The 23816-nt window shown below is 38.9% G+C and overlaps 1 long non-coding RNA gene across 1 annotated transcript in view; it reads left to right on the top strand.

The window, feature by feature from the left end:
• Positions 1-369: 369 nt before the first annotated feature.
• LOC137282314 (uncharacterized) overlaps positions 370-23816 on the top strand; it is a 322596-nt gene continuing 299149 nt past the window's right edge. Inside the window, exons 1-2 of the long non-coding RNA XR_010956799.1 lie at positions 370-386; positions 735-766. This is a non-coding gene — a long non-coding RNA (uncharacterized lncRNA). The remainder of the gene's footprint in view (positions 387-734; positions 767-23816) is intronic.

The following is a 23816-nucleotide window of genomic DNA, read 5'->3' as shown; positions in this document are numbered from 1 at the left end:
AAGTAAATAAAATAAAGCGTGCTCAAAACATCAGTTACGCTGAAGCTAAGACACTTGTGACAGCTGTCCTCCCATGTGATTCTTATGCTTCTGTTACCAGAAAACAATCTACGACCACAGTCTCCATCGAATGTCAGACAGAGCTGACATGGACAAAGTCTCCTTCTCCTGTACTTGTCCCAAATCAAGAACTGTTAATACGAAGAGAATCTGCTACACAGACTGCTGACGCTTTACCAGGTACAGTGACGTCCTCTCAACATATGCCTTCTTCCCCAAAAAGGTCCAACATATCCAAAGACACAACCAGCCAAAAGAAAATCCTCCAGTCACAAATCTAGACCAGATTCATGTCCATCAAAACCTATACAAGAACCTCATGTAAAGTAAGTAGACTTAACCAATGCGATAGACTCACTAAACGTTCAAATGATGGGATCCAGATATACAATAAGTTTGGATCCCTTGAGGACATGGATGTGTCCGACCATAGCTCTGTTAGGACACATAGCTTGTCACCATCAAGGAACGCAGATCTCCTGTACATCCTCCTCGAAAGAAATAATGCCTAATTCAGTGGAATTGTAGAGGACTCAGAACTAAATTTAACGACTTACAACTGTTAGTCCAAGATCTTAATCCGTCAATATTCTGCATTCAAGAAACGTATTTAAAGCAGACGGATAATTTTGATCTACGTCATGTAAATGCATACCATTATTTTTCTACCCCAGGCGACAGGGCTGCTGGTGGATCGTCTACTCTGGTGAGGAATAATGTTATTCATAGTCAAGTCACGCTGAAAACAAATGTCCAAAGCCGTGGCAGTGCGACTTACATTACAAATTCCATTTACTCTCTGTTCATCGTATCTTCCACCATCTTCTGCTGTTCAGTTAAGTGATTTACAAGCTCTTTATGATGGACTACCTAAACCCTGTTTGATCATGGGTGATTTAAACAGCCACAACCCACTCTGGGGTGGTACTAATGCAAACACCAAAGGTAAATTACTTGAGGATTTCATCTCAAATAATCATCTGTGTATATTTATAACGATTGTTCAAAGACATATTTACATCCTGGCACGGGGACATATTCAGCTCTCGATTTATCAATGACTGATTCCAACCTATTTAGTGAATTTGAGTGGTCAGTCAATGATGACCTGTGTGGATGTGATCACTTCCCAACAATACTAAAACATTTCAACCCATCTGATGTTCCGCCATCAGGGCTTTATGTTAAACCCTGTGTGTTGACAAACTTAGACCTCACTGTTTTCTTATTGTTCCCGATGCTATAAAAGATTTCTCTGACATACTAAACACCACTGCTGATGAATGTATCCCAAAGTCCTCTACAATTTCACACATAAGGAAACCATGGTTTAACACTGATTGCAAACAAGGTAGGGAGGCACGGGAAATCACCCCATGGTTTATAATTTGAACAAATATAAAATCCAAAATGCTAAATCTTTCAAGCAAAGTAAACCCACATCTTGGCAAAACTACGTATCTAATATCAGTTCCTGCATACCTATATCTAAGGTATGGAATATGATCCAGAAAATCAAAGGTAAGGGCTCTAGATCTAATGTTCACCATCTCAAAGATGGAAACCAGTTACTAGCTAATAAAGCAGGTATAGCCAATAAACTTGGTGAAACAAAGCATTCTTCCTTCTTGATTTAAGTACTGGAACAAGTACAATGATTTATGCATATTTAATGATTGTTTAAATACACATTTACATTTATGTACCTCAGTTCCAAAAGTATCAAAAACAGCAAGAAAAACAATCTATAAATTTTACTTCAGACAATGGGGAAGATTACAACGAGGTATTTTCGATTCATGAGCTCCATACTGCTCTTGACCAGGCCCATGATACTGCTACAGGAGCTGATAACATACATTATCAACTTCTGAAGCATATACCTGAATCATGTTTGGAGACCCTTTTACATATATATGATGATATCTGGACATCTGGAGAGTTTCCTTCTTCATGGCGAGATGCTATAGTTGTCCCTATCCCTAAACCTGGACGTGATCATACCGATACTTCTAACTATGGGCCTGTATCGCTTACCAGCTGCGTTTGCAAAACCACGGAGCACACGATTAATACTCTACTTGTTTGGTACTTGGAAACCAATGACCTAATTACAGGTATTCTGTGCGGTTTCCGTAAAAACAGACGCACCGTTGATCACTTAGTGCGTTTGGAATCATTTGTTAAAAACGCTTTAATCAATAAACAACACGCTGTGTCTATCTTTTGTGATCTCGAAAAGCATATGACACAATTCCAGGTCCGTGGGTTCTACCCTGTCCGATCTTTATAATCAGGATCAGGGTGTTCCACAAGGCAGTATTTTGTCTGTCACTCTTTTTAGCATCAAGATCAACAGTTTATCTAAAGTTTTAAACGATTCAATTGATGGATCGTTATTTGTGGATGATTTTAATATTTCATGTCGTGGTAAAATATGCATACCATTGAACGGCAATTTCAGTTGTGTTTAAACAAGATAAATAAATGGTGTCTTGAAAGCGGCTTTAAAATTTCTAAATCAAAAACTAACTGCATACATTTTTGTCGTAAATACAAACATTTAAGTTAACAGTTAACGTCACATCGGCAGTATTGCAGCCATATCGTGACGAGAGCATTCTTAAAAAAGGAATCTATGTATATGATAAAAACCTGTCGACGACAGACAGTAAAACAACTAGAATATCACAATAAGAAATAAAACTAGCGTGAAAAGTTAAAACTAATATTCCTATTCAGACAATACAATATAAAAACAGGCTATATATATCACCAACAACTGAAGGTAGATCACCATACCAGGGGCCATGGGGACTTACAGTACTTCTGCTACCTGCATGGTTCCTAGCTGGATTTACATCATCCCCCCCCCCCCCCCCCCCCCCCCAGCTGTTGGTGATTGTATGCAAGATTAGCCACAAATTAAAATAACACATATTCTACGGCTAAGACAAAATGGAAGATCAAATTTGACTTCAAATGTTTTGGGACTTACGTACCCTCTCAGGAGGACAATACTTTTACAGTGCTTTAACCCCCCTCGAGGATACAGCCACTAACACTCTAAGTTACTAATTCAAACTTCCAAGCATAAAATATTTATCTATTTACAATTCATTTAGCAAATCTAATTCTTTTAAAAATGCAATAATTAAATGAGAGCTAACAGAATTAGGAGCTAACAGGACATGCTTGACTGTGATTCTTTCATCACAAGGGATACAAAACGGAGGATCTTCACCTTTTAATAAATACTCGTGAGTATACCTCGTATGGCCAATGCGACATCGTCGCATAATGACCTCCTCAAATCTGGACTGACAACCCAAGTATAACCGATATAAGGTTTTATTTCATGTAATTTATTTATACCTACTTGGGTGTCCCACTTCTTCTGCATCAGATCACGGATATAAGATCTTATTGCAGCTTTATAATCTGAGTATGGAATAAGAAGTGGTGTCACAGATTTGCTGAGTGCTGCTTTAGCAGCAAGATCGGCCATTGTGTTACCAGAAATGCCAACGTGACTAGGTAACCAACAAAGAACAATGTCGCACTGGCCAGTAGCAAGATTATTGTACAATTCAATAATTTCTATTAAAAGTGGATGTTTACAAGAAATATTTTTGATAGCCTGAAGGCAAGAGAGAGAGTCTGAATAGATTATATACTGTTTATGTTTAGGGTGTCTTTGAACATATTGAAGAGCAGTTAATATGGCGTTTGCTTCTGCAGTAAAAATAGAGCTGTTATTGGGAAGTCTAGAAGATACTGTTCTCGATCCAATGACAGTGGCACAAGCTACTGCACCACCGTCCTTGGATCCATCTGTAAATAAGGGTTTGTAATTGCTATATTTATGTTTTAATTCATTATATTCTTGTTTATATTGTAATTCATTAGTTTCTGATTTTTTAAATGAAGTTAATGTTAGGTCAACTTGTGGCCTAACCAGCTGCCAAGGAGGAGAAGAAAGGAGACGGGAGGGAGCTATGTTTTCCAGCTCAATTCTGGCCGAAGAAAGAAAGGGTTTAATTCTGTGTCCTAGAGGTGGAACAAGAGAAGACCTCTTGTCATACAAATTTTCATAAAGCGGATTGAACACACAGTCATAGGCTGGGTTAGATTTATTAGAATATAGTTTAGTAATGTATCGTAAAGACAGTTTTATACGGCGTTGTGAAAGAGATGATTCATCAGCCTCAACATAGAGACTGGCAACAGGTGGGGTTCTAAAAGATCCAAGACAAAGTCTTAGACCTTGGTGATGGACAGAATCTAATAGTTTGAGGTTGCTTTTACAGGCTCCACCATACACAATGGAGCCATAATCAAGTTTAGATCGTACAAATGATCTGTATAAGTGAAGGAGGGTAACTTGATCCCCTCCCCACTTTGAATTTGAAACAACCTTTAACAAATCTAGTGCCTTCAGACATTTAGCTTTAAGGGATTTAATGTGTGGCAAGAAGGTTAAATGAGAATCGAAAATTAAACCCAGGAACTTGGCCTCCTTTACAACCTTGATGGGAGTGCCATTTAAAGATAGTTCAGGGTCCTTATGCGGCTTATATTTTCTACAAAAATGTATGCAATTAGTTTTGGATTTAGAAAATTTGAAGCCATATTCAAGACACCATTTATTTATTTTGTTCAAACATAACTGCAGTTGTCTTTCAATAGTGTGCATATTTTTACCACGACAAGAAATATTAAAATCATCCACAAATAATGTTCCATCAATTGAATCATTTAAAACCTTGGATAAACTGTTGATCTTAATACTAAACAAAGTGACAGACAAAATACTACCTTGAGGGACACCCTGATCCTGATTGTAATGATCAGACAGGGTAGAACCTACTCGGACTTGAAATTGCCTGTCTTTTAAAAACTCTGATATAAAAAGAGGGAAACGACCTCTCAATCCAAATTCATGTAAATCCCTCAAAATACCATGCTTCCAGGTCGTATCATAAGCTTTCTCAAGATCAAAGAAAATTGATACAGCATGTTGTTTATTTACGATTGCATTTTTCACGAAGGATTCTAAGCGTACCAAATGATCAATGGTACTGCGATTTTTCCTGAAACCACACTGAATATTTGTAATGAGATTATTGGTTTCGAGATACCAAACCAATCTATTATTCACCATACGTTCCATGGTTTTACAGACACAGCTAGTGAGAGATATCGGTCTGTAATTCGATGGATCTGTATGATCCCTGCCAGGTTTTGGTATTGGGACTACAATGGCATTACGCCACGAAGGAGGAAATGCTCCAGACGTCCATATTTTGTCAAATATATCTGAAAGTGTGACCAGACATGGTTCAGGCAAATGTTTCAGTAGCTGATAATGAATATTGTCATCACCTGCTGCAGTGTCATGAGCTTGGTCAAGAGCTATATATAACTCATGTAATGAGAAAACTTCATTATAATCTTCACCATTATTTGATTCGAAATTAAGTTTTTTCTTTTCCTGTTGTTTCTGATATTTCTGAAACTCAGGGACATAATTTGCCGATGAAGAATTTTTGGCAAGTGTTTCGCCAATTTTATTTGCAATATGAGACTTGTCAGTAATTAAATTATCACCATCTTTGAGATGGTGAACTGAAGATTTTGAACCTTTACCTTTAATTCTTTGAACCATGTTCCATACCTTGGACATTGGCGTGCGCGAATTAATCCTGGAAACGTAGTTCCTCCAAGATTGCCGTTTGTTTTGTTTGAAGGTACAACGGGCTTTCGCATTGAGTATTTTAAACTTATTCAAGTTGTGGACAGTTGGATGATAGCGGAAATAATTTTCCGCCTTTTTCCTCGCTTTTCTGGCTTGCCTACAATCGGAATTGAACCATGGTTTCCGTACATGTGGAGCAGTAGAAGACCTTGGTAAACACTCATCAGCTATTTCATTTAAAGTGTCAGAAAAAAGCCGAATAGGATCAGTTACTTCACTGAAACACGCTTTAAATAACGACCAGTCTGCCTTGGAAAAATTCCATCTTGTATAAGATGGAGAATCAGATGGATTAGTTGCTGTTAAGATAGTTGGAAAGTGGTCACTTCCAAAGAGGTCATTGTGGACTGACCACTCAAATTCATTTAGTAGAGAAGGGTCTGCAAGAGACAGATCCAGATCCAGAGAAGAGTAGGTGCCAGTTGCAGGGTGCAGATAAGTGCTTGAATCATCAATGTATATACACAAGTCATTATTGGCTATAAAATCTTCCAGTATTTTACCTTTAGAGTTTGTGTTTGTACCACCCCAAATTGGGTTATGTCCATTGAGATCACCCATTAAAATACAAGGTTTAGGAAGCTGGTCATAGAGAGCTTGAAGATCAGACTGCTGGAGTGCTGAAGAAGGTGAAATATATAAAGAGCATAGTGTAAAGGTAACGTGAAGAGTTAGTCTCACTGCAACAGCTTGGAGACTAGTTGTGAGTGTTACAGGACTATGGATAACATCCTGCTTTACAAGAATTGAAGACCCTCCAGTGGCCCTATCACCCGGAGGTGAAAAACAATTATATGAAGTGAACTGACGTAGATCAAAAGCGTCTGTCTCCTTCAGATAGGTTTCCTGGAGACAGAAAGCGGATGGTGCAAAATCCTGGACAAGTAGCTGTAACTCGTTGAAATTGGTCCTTAGGCCTCTACAGTTCCACTGTACAATATTTTTGCAATGGATTATCGTTTGGGCGGGTTGATTGGGGATCTACCCCGTACTTTTTTTGAGGGCGACAAGCTGTGTGCCCTTGATTGGACGTTTTCGGACACGTCCATGTCCTCAAGTGATCCGTATTTATTATAAAGCTTAATTCTGTTTTCAGACCCTTTTGGGGCTCTGCCACTTTGCTTTTTTGAAGAATCAGGCAGCCACTTTGCTTTTTTGAAGAATCAGGCATAGGTTTAGTTTTTCCTTTAGGAATTTGTTGGACATTTGACAAAGATTGAGACCTTGCAGGTGGCTGTGATGATGAATCCGAAGCTGGCCCTGATTGACTTTGCGACATGCGAGGAAGTAGCTCAGCGGTCTGAGTGGAAATAGCGGGTGAAAAAACCTCTGGGGAATCAGTGTGCACCCAAGTCAAGTTTGTTTGAGCAGCTGAAGAAGACTTAGAAGCCTTAGAGGATGGTTCAAATGTTAGTTTTGTTTTAGAAGCATATGTTTCTTGTGGATCGCATCTTTGAACAAGTTGTTTCGCTTCGGCAAAGCTGATATTTTGAGTAAATTTTAGTTTGTTTATTTCCATCTGGTACTTCCAAATCGGACACTCTTTTGAGAAAGACGAATGGTCTCCTGAACAATTGGTGCATTTCTTGTAATTACTGTCACAATCTTCTGTTGTGTGGGTCTTCTCACCACAGTGAGCACACACAACAGACAATGTGCAGGAATTTACACCGTGACCATACTTTGGACACTTGAAACATCTGAGTGGATTAGGAATAAACGTTTCCACTTTGATGTGACAGTATCCGGCCTTTATTGATTTTGGAGCCGTTGGAGTGGAAAATGAAAATAAATAGGTGTTGGTTTGTTGGATCTGGTTGTTTCTTCGGGTTGTGAAACGTTTGACAAATAACACGCCTTGGTCCTTCATCTCTGCAGCAATGTCAATTTCCAGCATATCAGCAAATAGTCTATCACGGTCTCTCACAATACCCTTACTAGTGTTAAGAGTATGGTGAGGAGAGACTGACACTGGAATGCCTACAAATGATTTTGTTGAAAGGAGATTGGTTGCCTGTTGCCTCCTATTAAACTCAACAAGCAAAGAACCTGTTCGTAAACGTCTAACGTTTCTAACATCGCCTGCAATGCCCTGTATGCCTTTTGATACCGCAAAAGGGTTCAGCTTTAACGGAGTGTTGTCAGTGGTCTCAATTACAATAAACCGTGGCCAGTAGTCAGTGGATGTGGACAGTCCTTGGTCTTCAACATCAGGATCAGTAGTTTCAAGAGGACGTTTTGGTTTTTTTAGGGGAGTTTCGTAAGCCATGGTAAGTTTATATTGTTTCATCATCCGAGCTCCCCACCCGCCACGGAGTATCACAAGGACAATGCTAAAAGCAGGCGGGTTTCCTGCCTGCAGCACCAAGGACACCCGGATGATATACTCAAGCAGAATAACACAAAAGTATTTATTCCACTTGATTGGCCCATGAGCCACTGCCTTCTGGACATAGGACTCTAGGCAAGTTACGAAATTTGAATTGTACAATCGAAATACAAATGAATCATCATGAAGACAAAAAATTAAATTTTTTCTCAAATTTGTGAACAACATTTACATGTACAGGGCTTAGCATGACCAGCCGATTGGTTGAAGCGGGCCCATTCAACCACCCGTCTAGGTGAAGTCAGGGCCAAAGTGGTGTGTTGAGCAATAGGAGCAATAGTCCTGCTCCCATGCTCTCAACCACCAGGATCCCTTCCTCCACCGACACAGGGCCGCAACCCACGGCAAACGGGTTGGTGGACCAAATATCCCCCCGGGTCCACTACGGGGGTGTCGGCGAGCTCTTGGCGTTACCCAGCACCCACCACGAGGAGGTGGCTCGCCACGGGTGCCAGTTGTGAAGGAAGCCAAGTTCTTGGGTCTAATCTTTGATTCGCATTTAACGTTTTTACCGCATATTAAATCACTCAAAACTAAATGCCTGAAAGTACTTGACTTATTGAAAGCGGTTTCAAATTCTAAATGGGGAGGGGATCAATTTAGCCTTCTCCATCTCTAATGATCACTCGTACGTTCTAAACTTGATTATGGCTCCATCGTATATGGTGGAGCCTGCATAAGGAACCTTAAACGTCTTGATTCTGTCCACCACCAAAGTTTAAGACTTTGTCGTGGGGATTTCCGAACTACGTTGAGGCCGATGAACCATCTCTTGCACAACGCCGTATCAAATTATCTTTACAATATATCACAAAACTATACTCTAACGAATCTAACCCTGCCTATAACTGTGTCTTCAATCCTCTTTTTGAGAATTTGTATAGCAAAGTCTTCTCTTGTTCGACCTCTTGGGCTCAGAATAAAGCCGTTTATTGCTGCTGCTGGTATTGACCTGGACAATATAGCTCCTTTCCGTCTTCTTTCCTCTCCGCCACAGGTTGACCTAACATTAACTACATTTAAAAAATCAGAAACGAATGAATTACAGTATAAACAAGGATATAATCAATGGAAAGATACATATAACAATTACAAATCCTTGTTTACAGGTGGGTCCAAGGACGGTGGCGCAGTTGCTTGTGCTACTGTCATTGGATCCAGAACAATATCTTGTAGATTACCAGACAATAGTTGTATTTTCACAGCAGAATCTAACGCCATATTAACAGCTCTTAAATACGTTAAAAGACACCCGAAACATAAACAGTATATAATATATTCCGCCTCTCTAGATCTTTCTTGCCTTCAGGCTATTAAAAATATTTCTTGTAAACATCCACTTGTAACTAAAATTATTGAACTGTACAATACTCTTACTACTGGCCAATACGACATTGTCTTTTGTTGGTTACTCAGTCACGTAAGTATTTCTGGGAATGTGATGGCCGATCTTGCTGCAAAAGCAGCACTCAACAAATCAGTGACTCCACTTCTTCTTCCATATTCAGATTGCAAAACTTGCTTTAGAACGTATATCCGTGACCTGATGCAGAGGAAGTGGGACACTGAAGTAGGTATCAATAAATCACATGAAATAAAACCGTATATTGGTTACACCTACTTGGGTTGTCAGTCCAGATTTGAGGAGGTCATCATGCGACGATGTCGTATTGGCCACACAAGACATACACATAAATATTTGCTTAAAGGTGAGGATCCTCCGTTTTGTATCCCTTGTGATGGAAGAATCACAGTCAAGCATAATCAGTATTTTAATTCACGAACTCTGAAGGATCTTTTTAATAACACAAGCTCTCATTTAATCATTGCATTTTTAAAAGAATTACATTTATTGACTGAGTTGTAAATAGATAAATATTTTATTATTGAAAGTTTAAATTCATAACTGTGCTTGTTAGTGGCTGTAGCCTCAAAGAGAATTGAAGTACTGTAAAACTATTGCCCGTCTGAGAGGGTACGTAAGTCCACAAACATTCAAAGTAAATTCAAACTTTCCACGTTTTTAATCGTAGCATAAGTGCCTTTTTATTTGCATGGCTAGATTTCCCAAATTGCTGACGGCTGAGAGGGATGATGTAAACAAACTTAGGGTCCATGGAGGTAGCAAAGGTTCTGTAAGTCCCCATGGTCCCTAGTATGATGATCTACCATCAGTTGTTCGCACTCTATAGCCCACTTTTATCTTGTATTGTCCTCTACAGATAAATTGTTTTAGGTATAGTTACTAGTTTTATATTCCCATCTGTGATATTCTTGTTGTTTTACTGTCCTTCGTTGACAGGTTTTATAATAGACATATATTTCATTTCAGTATTAATGTTCTCGTCACGATATGGCTGAGATATTGCCGATGTGACGTTAAATATTAACTCACTCACTCACTGGACAGTGGACTTTTGTCACATTACTGAAAAGAAACGTATATTTGATCTCCTGTAAAATTTTCCAATTCGAAATTTTAAAGTTGAACTGACTTTCAAACATTTCATTCTAAAACACAGAATTCTGTTCATCATTCACTTTCTTCGGCGTACCAAACGATAAACATCCACATTAAATGCAAAATCAATTACACTTCTTGTAATTGTGTATTCCCTCTCAATGAGCTGTCTTTCTTAAGTTAGAATACATACATGTATACCAATATTAGCAAGAATCGTGATCTGTAGTCAGTCAGAAGAAACATTCGCAAACCAGCGCGGCTCAGGCCTTTCCGTCATTGACAGGTGAATTCAAAAGGCCGATTACGGATTTTACTTGTCTGATGAGGAGGACAACACATGCCCTGCTGTCACACCACCATCATTGGTATCGGATGCCATAAAATTCTGTCAAGGACTGTCAAGAAATTTCTGGAGTTGGTCCCAGGTACAAGCGATGAACTATGTATTTCATAGTGCTAGTATTGAAATGTGTTCACATACTCTTTGTTTTCATTATCAACGTCTCCTAATGTAATGGTGGCATATATTTTGATATGATGTGCTGAATAAGGGAATTGTTTAATATTTGGTCATCGTTTTTTATACCCACATAAATAGTGACAGAAATATATACCCATCTCATTCTCTTCATCCGTCTTATCTTCTGGCATTGGCCCATACGAGGTGTACACACGAATACCTGTTAAAAGGTCAGGATCATCCGTTTTGCACCCCTCGTGATCAAAGAATCACAGTGACGCATGTCTGACTTGACTGTGTTGAGTATTCCGTCACAAGGGACACATGCTTCAAATCAGCAGCTGTGAAGGATCTTTTTACCAATAACCGTTCTCACATAAGTGTTTCATTTTTAAAATAATTAGATTTGTTAAATGATTTGGAAATATATAAGTATTATTGGTAGTTTAGATTGTTAAGTGAGATTGTTTGTGGCTGTTACCTCAAAGGGGGGTGAAGTATTGTAAAAGTATTGTCCTGCAAGGATACGTAAGTCCCCAAACCCTCACAGTACATTTCAGCACACCCGAAAATTTAAACGTCTGCGTGCGTTTTCTAAGCGTTTGTGTGATTTTAAGTAATGGCGTAACTTTTCTACAATCACCAGTGCTTGAAGGGATGGTATAAATCCAGGTAAGGCCCATGCACGTTGCGAAAGTACTGTTAGTTCCCACATTCAAAGTATGGTGTCTGTCTGCGACGGCTGGCGATCTATAGCCAGTTCTCATATTGTCTTGTCATAATTTAAAATCAAGTATTAGTTTTTGTGTCTGTGATATTCTATTTTGTTTTACTGTCCTTCGTTGACAGACGTTTAGTGAGTTTAAAGTCATATATTTCTGATAAAATTGTTTTAGTCACGGTATGGCTGAAATATTCCCGATGTGACTATAAATAGCACCTCGCTCAGGCAACTATTCATCTTTCTAGAAAGAGAGTCCCACGAAAACAACAGCGCTTCTGATGCCCAAAACCTTGTAAGGAGTTTTAACCTTAAATGACAGTATGCTACAGTAGCCAAACATAATTATGTTACAGTAGCCAAACATAAAAGTAAAGCACAATATTATCATCATGTACAAGCTGTAAGGCAAATTTGGCTTTGGTAAAAACGATTCTCTATAGCTTTTGTGTCCTGCTGTATTATCTCAAACTGATCATACCCCATCCTCTGAAGCACGTTCAAAGTCTGGGTCGTTATCTGATATTTAGCACACTGTTAAAGGCCAAACTATACCTTAGCGTGATGGCTACACAAAATAACCCCAACAAAGCCGTACGGCCCCAAAGGAATCGGAAAACAGAATTCTGTTATACAATAAATATCTCTCTCTCTTGATGGCAACGTCCATTCAAAGGCACATAAAAGGTACCGGTAAGATCCCCAGTTGCAGAAGACTAGGTACTAATTTAAGTGATTTACAATTTCAGTGATTTAGTGCAGGATTTTACAATGTCGGCAATCTGACCGTAGACGTCTTATGACGTACGTCATTTCAAAGCATATCATTATTTTTCACCTCAGGTGAAAAGCAACTGAATTCAGTCTCTTCAGAAGCCTGAACATCAACACCCGTATGACCAACTCCCGCACCCCTGTATAAGTATCATGGGAGTTACCCAGCTTTGTAGATATTTCTGGTAACAATCGCGCATCGCGATGCTACAGCAACACACAACGATTCCGTGACACCGCTTCTCATACCCTGACAACAATCTCTGGTTATATCGTACATCCGTGAGTGAGTGAGTGAGTGAGCTCATATTTAACGTCACATCGGCAATGTTGCAGCCATATCGTGACGAGAACATACGTGACGAAAAAGAATACATATGCATAAGATGAAGTACCTATCATGACGAGAACTTTTAACACTGGAATGGAACATACGTACACCATAAAAAGCTGTCGACGACTGACAGTAAACATACTAGAATATCACAGATATAAATATAAAACTAGCATGAAAAACTAAATCATTGTAATTAAAGAAGACAATACACTATAAAACACGGGCTATAGATCGCCAAAATTACAATAACAAGAATACTACGATTAAAAACTTGGTAGACATAAATCTACATCGAATGTTTTGGGACTTACGTACCCTCTCAGGAGGACAATATTTTTGCAATACTTCAACCCCCCCCCCCCCCCCCCCCCCCCCCTTGAGGGTACAGCCACTAACAATCTCGTTATTAATCTAGACTACCAATAATAAAAATATCTAGTTACAATTCATTTAACAAATCCATTTTTTTACCAAAAAATGCAATAATTAAATGAGGACTGATATAAGTAAAACTATCATTCATAGTATGTGATTTAAAGTAGGTATCCCTTGTGACCGTACATCCGTGAGAGTTTAACAGGGGTTTGAACTTATCTATGAAATTGAGTCCTTTAAAATTCGGTTTAGTTTGTCCGTACACTGTAAGCTTCAACGTTGTCGCTCTAGATTGTTGTCCGTTACTGTAACTGCTATAATTACCCGGAGAGTAAACAAAACATCTTCTTTTTCTACCTGATATGTATGACTGAGCACCTTTACTGTTTATTCTCTCTCTCTCTCTCTCTCTCTCTCTCTCTCTCTCTCTCTCTCTCTCTCTATCTCCCCCATATTCTTAACACTTATAGTAAGTGAATAAGGTGGTGACGCAACAGTTAGTTAGGAGGACAATAGTATTACAACACTTTCATTTCCTATGAAATTTCCAATTATAAGAAGTATCAATCAATTCAATTCCTTTTAAAACTTAACAAAAGATCCTTAACAGTTTAACACTGATATATTTGTTCCTTGTGAACGAAAAATCAGTACAGTCAAGAAGGACATGTGTAACAGTGATTCTTTCATCACAGTTGATGATCCTGAATGGAAGACCCTGCCCTTTTAACAAGTATTTACTAGTATATCTGGTGCATACTGTCACAGTAATAATGTAAGCGTTGTGGTGAATTTCTGCTTGCTGGAATATGAAAGTAGTATCGGTCAGAGTGAGTTAAAATTTATAGCCATATCGTGACTTTATTTGAAGGACAAACTTAACTGATATGGACATGTGTCAAGACAGCAAAAGTGACCATAAATGCTATTTTCTATACGACAATGTATCAAAACGGGCTACACGTAGATCACCCTACAAGTCTAAAACTTTCAAAGGTTAATTTAAGCTGACCACATTTTTAAACCTAGTACTTTTGTTTTGTTGAATTTCGGCTAAATCGTTCCTATTACCAAAAACGGCTGAAGGGGTTGTGTACATCCAACTACGATCCATGCAGGTACCAAAGATACTGGAAGTCCCCATGGGTCCTGGTATGGAGATCTAATCTTCCGTTGCTGGCGATCTTTAATACTGAATTGTCTTCATGTTATACAACTCCGATATCAGAGAGATTGCTAGTTTTGTTTCTTGAAACTGTGATAGACTAGTTGTGTTTACAGGTGTATATAATTTATATGTATTCATGGTGAATTCTAAATTTCTTTCATTTACGGTATGTCTGAAATATTGACGGCAAATCCTAACTCACTAAATGGGAAACTTTGCCACCTTTGGCCACGAGCTAGTTTTATACCACCCCCTCAGCAATTTGCTGTGTATGGACAATTCTAGCCATGACCTGAAATCACATGTATTCGAAGATTAAAAACCTGGTATCCTTAAATTTACTTTCAAGGGCGTAGTCCTTCATACCCTGTCAGAAGGCAAAAGGTTTATGGTGCTTCAAACACCTTCGAGGATACAGCAACAATCTTAGCTGCGAACATAATCATTCACGTTTTTAAGCAAATGTATCTATAGTCGAAAGAAATTAATCACAAATTCGGAAATTATTTCTATTTGTTTTGTTTTTTTAAACAATGATTACTCAATGTAAAATATCCTTCATATGTCGGACATTAACAACACATTCATATGAACTTACCATTTGCAATAAAACAAGAAAATTTTATTGCTACCACCTTCAATATGGGGACAACTGTGGTCAAGAATGTGCATTTTCGTTATCACAAATAACTCAACTGGTTTCGTATGCAATTCAGTGCTGCATGTTCTGGTGGTATGTGCATCATGCAAGTTTTCAATTTGATGTGTACATCTAGCATATAAGTAAATAATACATGCTATCCATGTTTGATGATTGTGCACTGATATATTCATTATTTGAACATATCTAAATTATATTCATGTGCTAAATTATTATCTATCTATCTATCTATCCATCTATCTATCTATCTATCAAGGTTAAAAACGCAATCTTTGTCAGTTTGTGAACTCTTTTAAACGCAAGACATGTTTCGATCCCAAAAGGATATGCTTCAATGCTCCAAAGATTTCACGATGGCTTCCCCAAAATGGATTTGCACACATAGAATCGGACCTAGATGATCGACGTCACGAATAAAACGTTAGCACCTCTAGGCAAAATTCAATCTTTCCCCAGTTCCTCCATCTGAGGAGTAGATTTCACGGTCACTCTAAGTGGAATCTATTTCGTCTAATAATCGAGACTAATTATTCTCTGGCATTGATGATTTATATAGACAGAGGCAACGGTGGATAATGCGACAGCTGAGATGCCTATTTCCCAAAGGATATTGTCTTTGGGTTGTCAAAACGGATATCACGGCATAAAACATGACAACATTCCAATTCACGTATGGGTTAAGAATCAAGAACATGATACAATATTTGTGTACTTCCTTCTCATATTTCCTATTTGTACAAATCAACAGAGGCTTCGAATTCTACGATTGAAGATAAATACAAAGATCCGTAAACAACTACAGCTGTGTGAAAATGAAAACTCACCCTTTTTCTGTCCAGCTGACCCGACGTCGTATGACCGAAGTTAATGGCGAGTGAAATTTACAACAATATATCTATTACATATCAAAGGCTCTTGAATTCCTGGTAACACGGGCCTCTAACGCCTCAGTGTTCTTTGGGTTTGTCTTGTACAGCTTTTATGGTGAACGGTCGATTGTCGCCATCTTTTCAAAGATATTCTGACGTACTAGCGAATGGGGGAACATTGATTTTACCGTGAAAAATCTGTTATATTCATGATACAATCAATGAGCCTGATTGAGACTTGATGCATCCCTCAATATCCTCTTTACTATATCACGTTTCATGGGGATATCAAGCAAACCGCTGAGGTATCTGAATGACATTTTAGAAGTGATACGCATAAGTAAGAGGGTTTTAATGGATGTCAACTTCTTTATTAGAAGGAACACAACATTTCCCCTTGCCCCTTCATCGGGTGAATGAAAAGAATTAGGCATCGAATATATACACCTCGTCAAAAGTATCGCACCACACAAATTGGAAATATAATGTTCTTTTGTAAAACTACAATTACACATTTGATATACAACATCATCTGTAAACATTATACACTGTATCACAAACACACGCTGCCCGATCAGGGAGGCGTGCATGCTTGTTCCAGGAGTCGGTTTGCTAACAATGCAGTATGCACATAGCCTGTTTTAGCGTTTGGTATCCTGGGAGACACAGCTAAAAGTTCATTTTAGGCATACATTAAGCTTTGATTTTACGAAACAGGGAAATTGCCAAGCTTCCCGTGCCTTTGAACCTTTAGGGATGTAGGCAGAGAGCGAGGGAATTCAGAATCTTCAGGAACTGACTGATGTATTGCAGAGTGAGTGGCAGTAGATTTCTAAAACAGAGAATCAAACGTCTGCTCACCAGCATGAGACGGCGTTTGGAAAATGTTATCCAAGTTGTCTTGTGGTCAGAAAATTGTTTTCGTCACAATGTGACGTTAAATATTAACACACACGAACACACACAAACGCACACACTCTCTGTATGTATGTATGTATGTATGTATGTATGTATGTATGTATGTATGTATGTATGTATGTATGTCACAGATGTGTCCGATGCCTTGTCCTTAAAGGAAATATATCTTAGTAGTCGGTCAGTTCTCCGTTTCTCTGTATGCACTGCTGAATTCGGAGCGGCATGGAATCTATTAAATTGTGTAGGTAAGTTTTGGGTAGGTCCATCCATGTCTGGTCAATAACATGACGCCACTCGCGGATGCCCTTGGGTTCCAACTTCTCAGCTTTGTCCTTTATGATCTGTCACACATTTTTTATGGGAGTTAAGTCTGGTGACGCAGTGCCAAAATTTAATAAGGTCACGTGATTGGCTTCCAGCCAGGTCCAGGTGTGAATTGATTTGTGGATCGTTGCGTTGCATTGAATGGGATTCCACTTTGACGTATGTGGGAATCTAGTACGCCTTGCTGTAAAATATCACAGTATTTGCGAGAATCAAATCTGCCCTCCATCTTCAGCAGAGGCATCACACCGAGTTTACTGATACCACGCCATACCATGACACTTGGAGAAAATTTCGGTACCATTTTCAAGCACTTTCTTACCTTAGACCACCTCTTCCTCGTTTTTCTGTAAAACTGAAATTTACTCTCGTCTGTGAAAACCATATTGGAAAAATCCTGACAGCCATATTTTCTACACCATTCAAGTCGTTTAGCCTTATGGTCATCTGTCATCAAGGGGACTTTTTTCGGTACCGGCACCCGTGGCGAGCCACCTCCTCGTGGTGGGTGCTAGGTAACGCCAAGAGCTCGCCGACACCCCCGTAATGGACCGGGGGGATATTTGGTCCACCAACTCGTTTGGAGTGGGTTGCGGCCCTGTGTCGGTGGAGGAAGGGATCCTGGTGGTTGAGAGCATTGGAGCAGGACCATTGCTCCTATTGCTCAACACACCACTTTGGCCCTGACTTCACCTAGACGGGTGGTTGAAAGGGCCCGGTTCAACCAATCGGCTGGTCATGCTAAGCCCTGTACATGTAAATGTTGTTTCACAAATTTGAGAAAATATTTAATTTTTTGTCTTGGCTTCATGATGATTCATTTGCATTTCGATTGAACAATTCAAATTTCGTAACTTGCCTAGAGTCCTATGTCCAGAAGGCAGTGGCTCTTGGGCCAATCAAGTGGAATAATTACTTTTGTATTACTCTGCTATACCATGGCTTACGAAACTCCCCTAAAAAAACCAAAACGTCCCCTTGTTACTACTGATCCTGATGTTAAAGACCAAGGACTGTCCACATCCATTGATTGCTGGCCACGGTTTATTGTAATTGAGACCACTGACAACACTCCGTTAAAGCTGAACCCTTTTGCGGTATCAAAAGGCATACAGGGCATTGCAGGTGATGTTAGAAACGTTAGACGTTTACGAACAGGTTCTTTGCTTGTTGAGTGCAATAGGAGGCAACAGGCAACCAATCTACTTTCAACAAAATCTTTTGTAGGCATTCCAGTGTCAGTCTCTCCTCACCGTACTCTTAACACTAGTAAGGGTATTGTGAGAGACCATGATAGACTATTTGCTGATATGCTGGAAATTGACATTGCCGCTGAGATGAAGGACCAAGGTGTGTTATTTGTCAAACGTTTCACAACCCGAAGAAACAACCAGATCCAACAAATCAACACCTATTTATTTTCATTTTCCACTCCAACGGCTCCAAAATCAATAAAGGCCGGCTACTGTCACATCAAAGTGGAAACGTTTATTCCTAATCCACTCAGATGTTTCAAGTGCCAAAAGTATTGTCACAGTGTAAATTCCTGCATATTCTCACTGCGGTGAGAAGACCCACACAACAGAAGATTGTGACAGTAATTACAAGAAATGCACCAATTGTTCAGGAGACCATTCCTCTTTCTCAAAAGAGTGTCCGATTTGGAAGTACCAGATGGAAATAAACAAACTCAAAATATCAGCTTTGCCGAAGCGAAACAACTTGTTCAAAGATGCGACCCACAAGAAACATATGCTTCTAAAACAAAACCATCACCTGAACCGTCCTCTAAGGCATCTAAGTCTTCTTCAGCTGCTCAAACAAACTTGACTTGGGTGCACACTGATTCCCCAGAGGTTTTTTCACCCGCTATTTCCACTCAGACCGCTGAGCTTCTTCCTTGCATGTCGCAAAGTCAATCAGGGCCAGCTTCGGATCATGATTCATCATCACAGCCACATGCAAGGTTTCAATCTTCGTCAAATGTCTAACAAATTCCTAAAGGAAAAACTAAACCTGTGTCTGATTCTTCAAAAAAGCAAAGTGGCAGAACCCCAAAAGGGTCTGAAAACAAAATTAAGCTTTATAACAAATACGGATCACTTGAGGACATGGATGTGTCCGAAAACGTCCAATCAAGGGCGCACAGCTTGTCGCCCTCAAAAAAAGTACGGGGTAGATCCCCAATCAACCCGCCCAAACGATAATCCATTCCAAAAATATTGTACAGTGGAACTGTATAGGTCTAAGGACCAATTTCAACGAGTTACAGCTACTTGTCCAGGATTTTGCACCATCTGCTTTCTGTCTCCAGGAAACCTATCTGAAGGAGACAGACACTTTTGATTTACGTGAGTTCATTGCATATAATTGTTTTTCACCTCCAGGTGATAGGGCCACTGGAAGGTCTTCAATTCTTGTAAAGCAGGATGTTATCCATAGTCCTGTAACACTCACAACTAGTCTTCAAGCTGTTGCAGTGAGACTAACTCTTCACGTTACCTTTACACTATGCTCTTTATATATTTCACCTTCTTCAGCACTCCAGCAATCTAATCTTCAAGCTCTCTATGACCAGCTTCCTAAACCTTGTATTTTAATGGGTGATCTCAATGGACATAACCCGATTTGGGGTGGTACAAATACAAACTCTAAAGGTAAAATACTGGAAGATTTTATAGCCAATAATGACTTGTGTATATACAATAATGATTCAAGCACTTATCTGCACCCTGCAACTGGCACCTACTCTTCTCTGGATCTGTCTCTTGTAGACCCTTCTCTACTACATGAGTTTGAGTGGTCAGTCCACAATGACCTCTTTGGAAGTGACCACTTTCCAACTATCTTATCAGCAATTAATCCATCTGATTCTCCATCTTATACAAGATGGAATTTTTCCAAGGCAGACTGGTCGTTATTATTCCGATCCTATTCGGCTTTTTTCTGACACTTTAAATGAAATAGCTGATGAGTGTATACCACGGTCTTCTACTGCTCCACATGTGCGGAAACCATGGTTCAATTCTGACTGTAGGCAAGCCAGAAAAGCGAGGAAAAAGGCTGAAAAATATTTCCACTGTCATCCAACTGTCCACAACTTGAATAAGTTTAAAATCCTCAATGCGAAAGCCCGTCGTACCTTCAAACAAAACAAACGGCAATCTTGGAGGAACTACGTTTCCAGGATTAATTCGCGCACGCCAATGTCCAAGGTATGGAACATGGTTCAAAGAATTAAAGGTAAAGGTTCAAAATCTTCAGTTCACCATCTCAAAGATGGTGATAATTTAATTACTGACAAGTCTCATATTGCAAATAAAATTGGCGAAACACTTGCCAAAAATTCTTCATCGGCAAATTATGTCCCTGAGTTTCAGAAATATCAGAAACAACGTAACAGGAAAAGCAAAAACTTAATTTCGAATCAAATAATGGTGAAGATTATAATGAAGTTTTCTCATTACATGAGCTATTTACAGCTCTTGACCAAGCTCATGACACTGCAGCAGGTGATGACAATATTCATTATCAGCTACTGAAACATTTGCCTGAACCATGTCTGGTCACACTTTTAGATATCTTTGACAAAATATGGACGTCTGGAGCATTTCCTCCTTCGTGGCGTAATGCCATTGTAGTCCCAATACCAAAACCTGGCAGGGATCATACAGATCCGTCGAATTACAGGCCGATATCTCTCACTAGCTGTGTCTGTAAAACCATGGAACGTATGGTGAATAATAGATTAATTTGGTATCTTGAAACCAATAATCTTATCACAAATATTCAGTGTGGTTTCAGGAAAAATCGCAGTGCCATTGATCATTTGGTACGCTTAGAATCCTTCGTGAAAAACGCAATAGTAAATATGCCTCTTTTTATATCAGAGTTCTTAAAAGACAGGCAATTTCAAGTCCGAGTAGGTTCTACCCTGTCTGATCATTACAATCAGGATCAGGGTGTCCCTCAAGGTAGTATTTTGTCTGTCACTTTGTTTAGTATTAAGATCAACAGTTTATCCAAGGTTTTAAATGATTCGATTGATGGATCATTATTTGTCCATGATTTTAATATTTCCTGTCGTGGTAAAAATATGCACACTATTGAAAGACAACTGCAGTTATGTTTGAACAAAATAAATATATGGTGTCTCGAAAATGGCTTCAAATTTTCTAAATCCAAAACTAATTGCATACATTTTTGTAGAAAATATAAGCCGCATAAGGACCCTGAACTATCTTTAAATGGCACTCCCATCAAGGTTGTAAAGGAGGCCAAGTTCCTGGGTGTAATTTTCGATTCTCATTTAACGTTCTTACCACACATTAAATCCCTTAAAGCTAAATGTCTGAAGGCACTAGATTTGTTAAAGGTTGTTTCCAATTCCAAGTGGGGAGAGGATCAAGTTACCCTCCTTCACTTATACAGATCATTGGTACGATCTAAACTTGATTATGGCTCCATTGTATATGGTGGAGCCTGTAAAAGCAACCTCAAACTATTAGATTCTGTCCATCACCAAGGCCTAAGACTTTGTGTTGGATCTTTTAGAACCTCACCTGTTGTCAGTCTCTATGTTGAGGCTGATGAATCAACGCCGTTTTAAATTATCTTTACAATACATTACTAAATTGTATTCTAATAAATCTAACCCAGCCTATGACTGTGTGTTCAATCCGCTTTATGAAAATTTGTATGACAAGAGGTCTTCTCTTGTTCCACGTCTAGGACACAGAATTAAACCCTTTCTTTCTTCGGCCGGCATTGAGCTGAAAAACATAGCTCTCCCCCGTCTCCTTTACTCTCCTCCTTGGCAGTTGGTTAGGCCACAAGTTGACCTAACATTAACTTCATTTAAAAAATCAGAAACTAATGAATTACAATATAAACAAGAATGTAATGAACTAAAAACTAACTATAGCAATTATAAATCCTTATTTACAGATGGTTCCAAGGCCGGTGGTGCAGTGGCTTGTGCCACTGTCATTGGATCGAGAACAATATCTTCTAGACTTCCAGATAACAGCTCTATTTTTACTGCAGAAGCAAACGCTATATTAACTGCTCTTAAATATATTCAAAGACACCCTAAACATAAACAGTATATAATCTATTCAGACTCTCTCTCTTGCCTTTAGGCGATTAAAAATATTTCTTGTATACATCCACTTTTAATAGAAATTATGGAATTGTACAATAATCTTGCTACTGGCCAGGGCGACATCGTCCTTTGTTGGTTACCTAGTCACGTGGGCATTTCTGGTAACACAATGGCCGATCTTGCTGCTAAAGCAGCACTCAACAAATCTATGACACCACTTCTTATTCCATACTCAGATTATAAAGCTACAATATGATCTTATATCCGTGATCTGATGCAGAAGAAGTGGGACACTCAAGTAGGTATCAATAAATTACATGAAATAAAACCTTATATCGGTTATACTTACTTGGGTTGTCAGTCCAGATTTGAGGTCATTGTGCGACGATATCGCATTGGCCATACGAGGTATACACATGAGTACTTGTTAAAAGGTGAGGATCCTCCGTTTTGTATCCCTTTTCTGTTAGCTCTCATTTAATTATTGCATTTTTAAACGAATTAGATTTGCTTAAAGAATTGTAAATAGATAAATATTTTATGCTTGGAAGTTTGAATTAGTAACTTAGATTGTTAGTGGCTGTATCCTCGAGGGGGTTTAAAGTACAGTAAAATTATTGTCCTCCTGAGAGGGTACGTAAGTTCCAAAACCTTTGAAGTCAAATTTGATCTTCCATTCTGTCTTAGCCGTAGAATATGTGTCATTTTAATTTGTGGCTAATCTTGCATACAATAACCAACAGCTGGGGGGATGATGTAAATCCAGCTAGGGACCATGCAGGTAGCAGAAGTACTGTAAGTCCCCATGGCCCCTGGTATGGTGATCTACCTTCAGTTGTTGGTGATCTATATAGCCTGTTTTTATATTGTATTGTCTGAATATGAATATTAGTTTTAACTTTTCACGCTAGCCTTATTTCTTATTGTGATATTCTAGTTGTTTTACTGTCCGTCGTCGACAGGTTTTTATCATATACATAGATTTCTTTTTTAAGAATGCTCTCGTCACGATATGGCTGCAATACTGCCGATGTGACGTTAAATGTTAACTCACTCACTTTTTCGGTTTAGCATATCCAGGACAAGGCATCGGACACATCTGTGAAAAATTTATGAAATTTCAATATATAATACAAAATAGACAGCACTGTGAAAAGTCTCATTTTTTCTGCTCGATAGTATGTATGTATGTATGTATGTATGTATGTATGTATGTATGTATGTATGTATGTATGTATGTATGTATGTATGTATGTATGTATGTATGTATGTATGTATGTATGTATGTATGTATGTATGTATGTATGTATGAGGTGATTTGAACTTAACGAGTGCTACATACATAAGATAGCACTTCATTGTTGACGTCGGGTGTACCAAAGCATCCTCTTCGGATGTTTGTTGGTGTTTCCGGATACTACTGTGCCTTCCGAT

Source organism: Haliotis asinina, chromosome 4 (genome assembly GCF_037392515.1).
Source record: "Haliotis asinina isolate JCU_RB_2024 chromosome 4, JCU_Hal_asi_v2, whole genome shotgun sequence".
Lineage (NCBI taxonomy): Eukaryota > Metazoa > Mollusca > Gastropoda > Lepetellida > Haliotidae > Haliotis > Haliotis asinina.
This window is presented reverse-complemented; position numbering and strand designations above follow the sequence as displayed.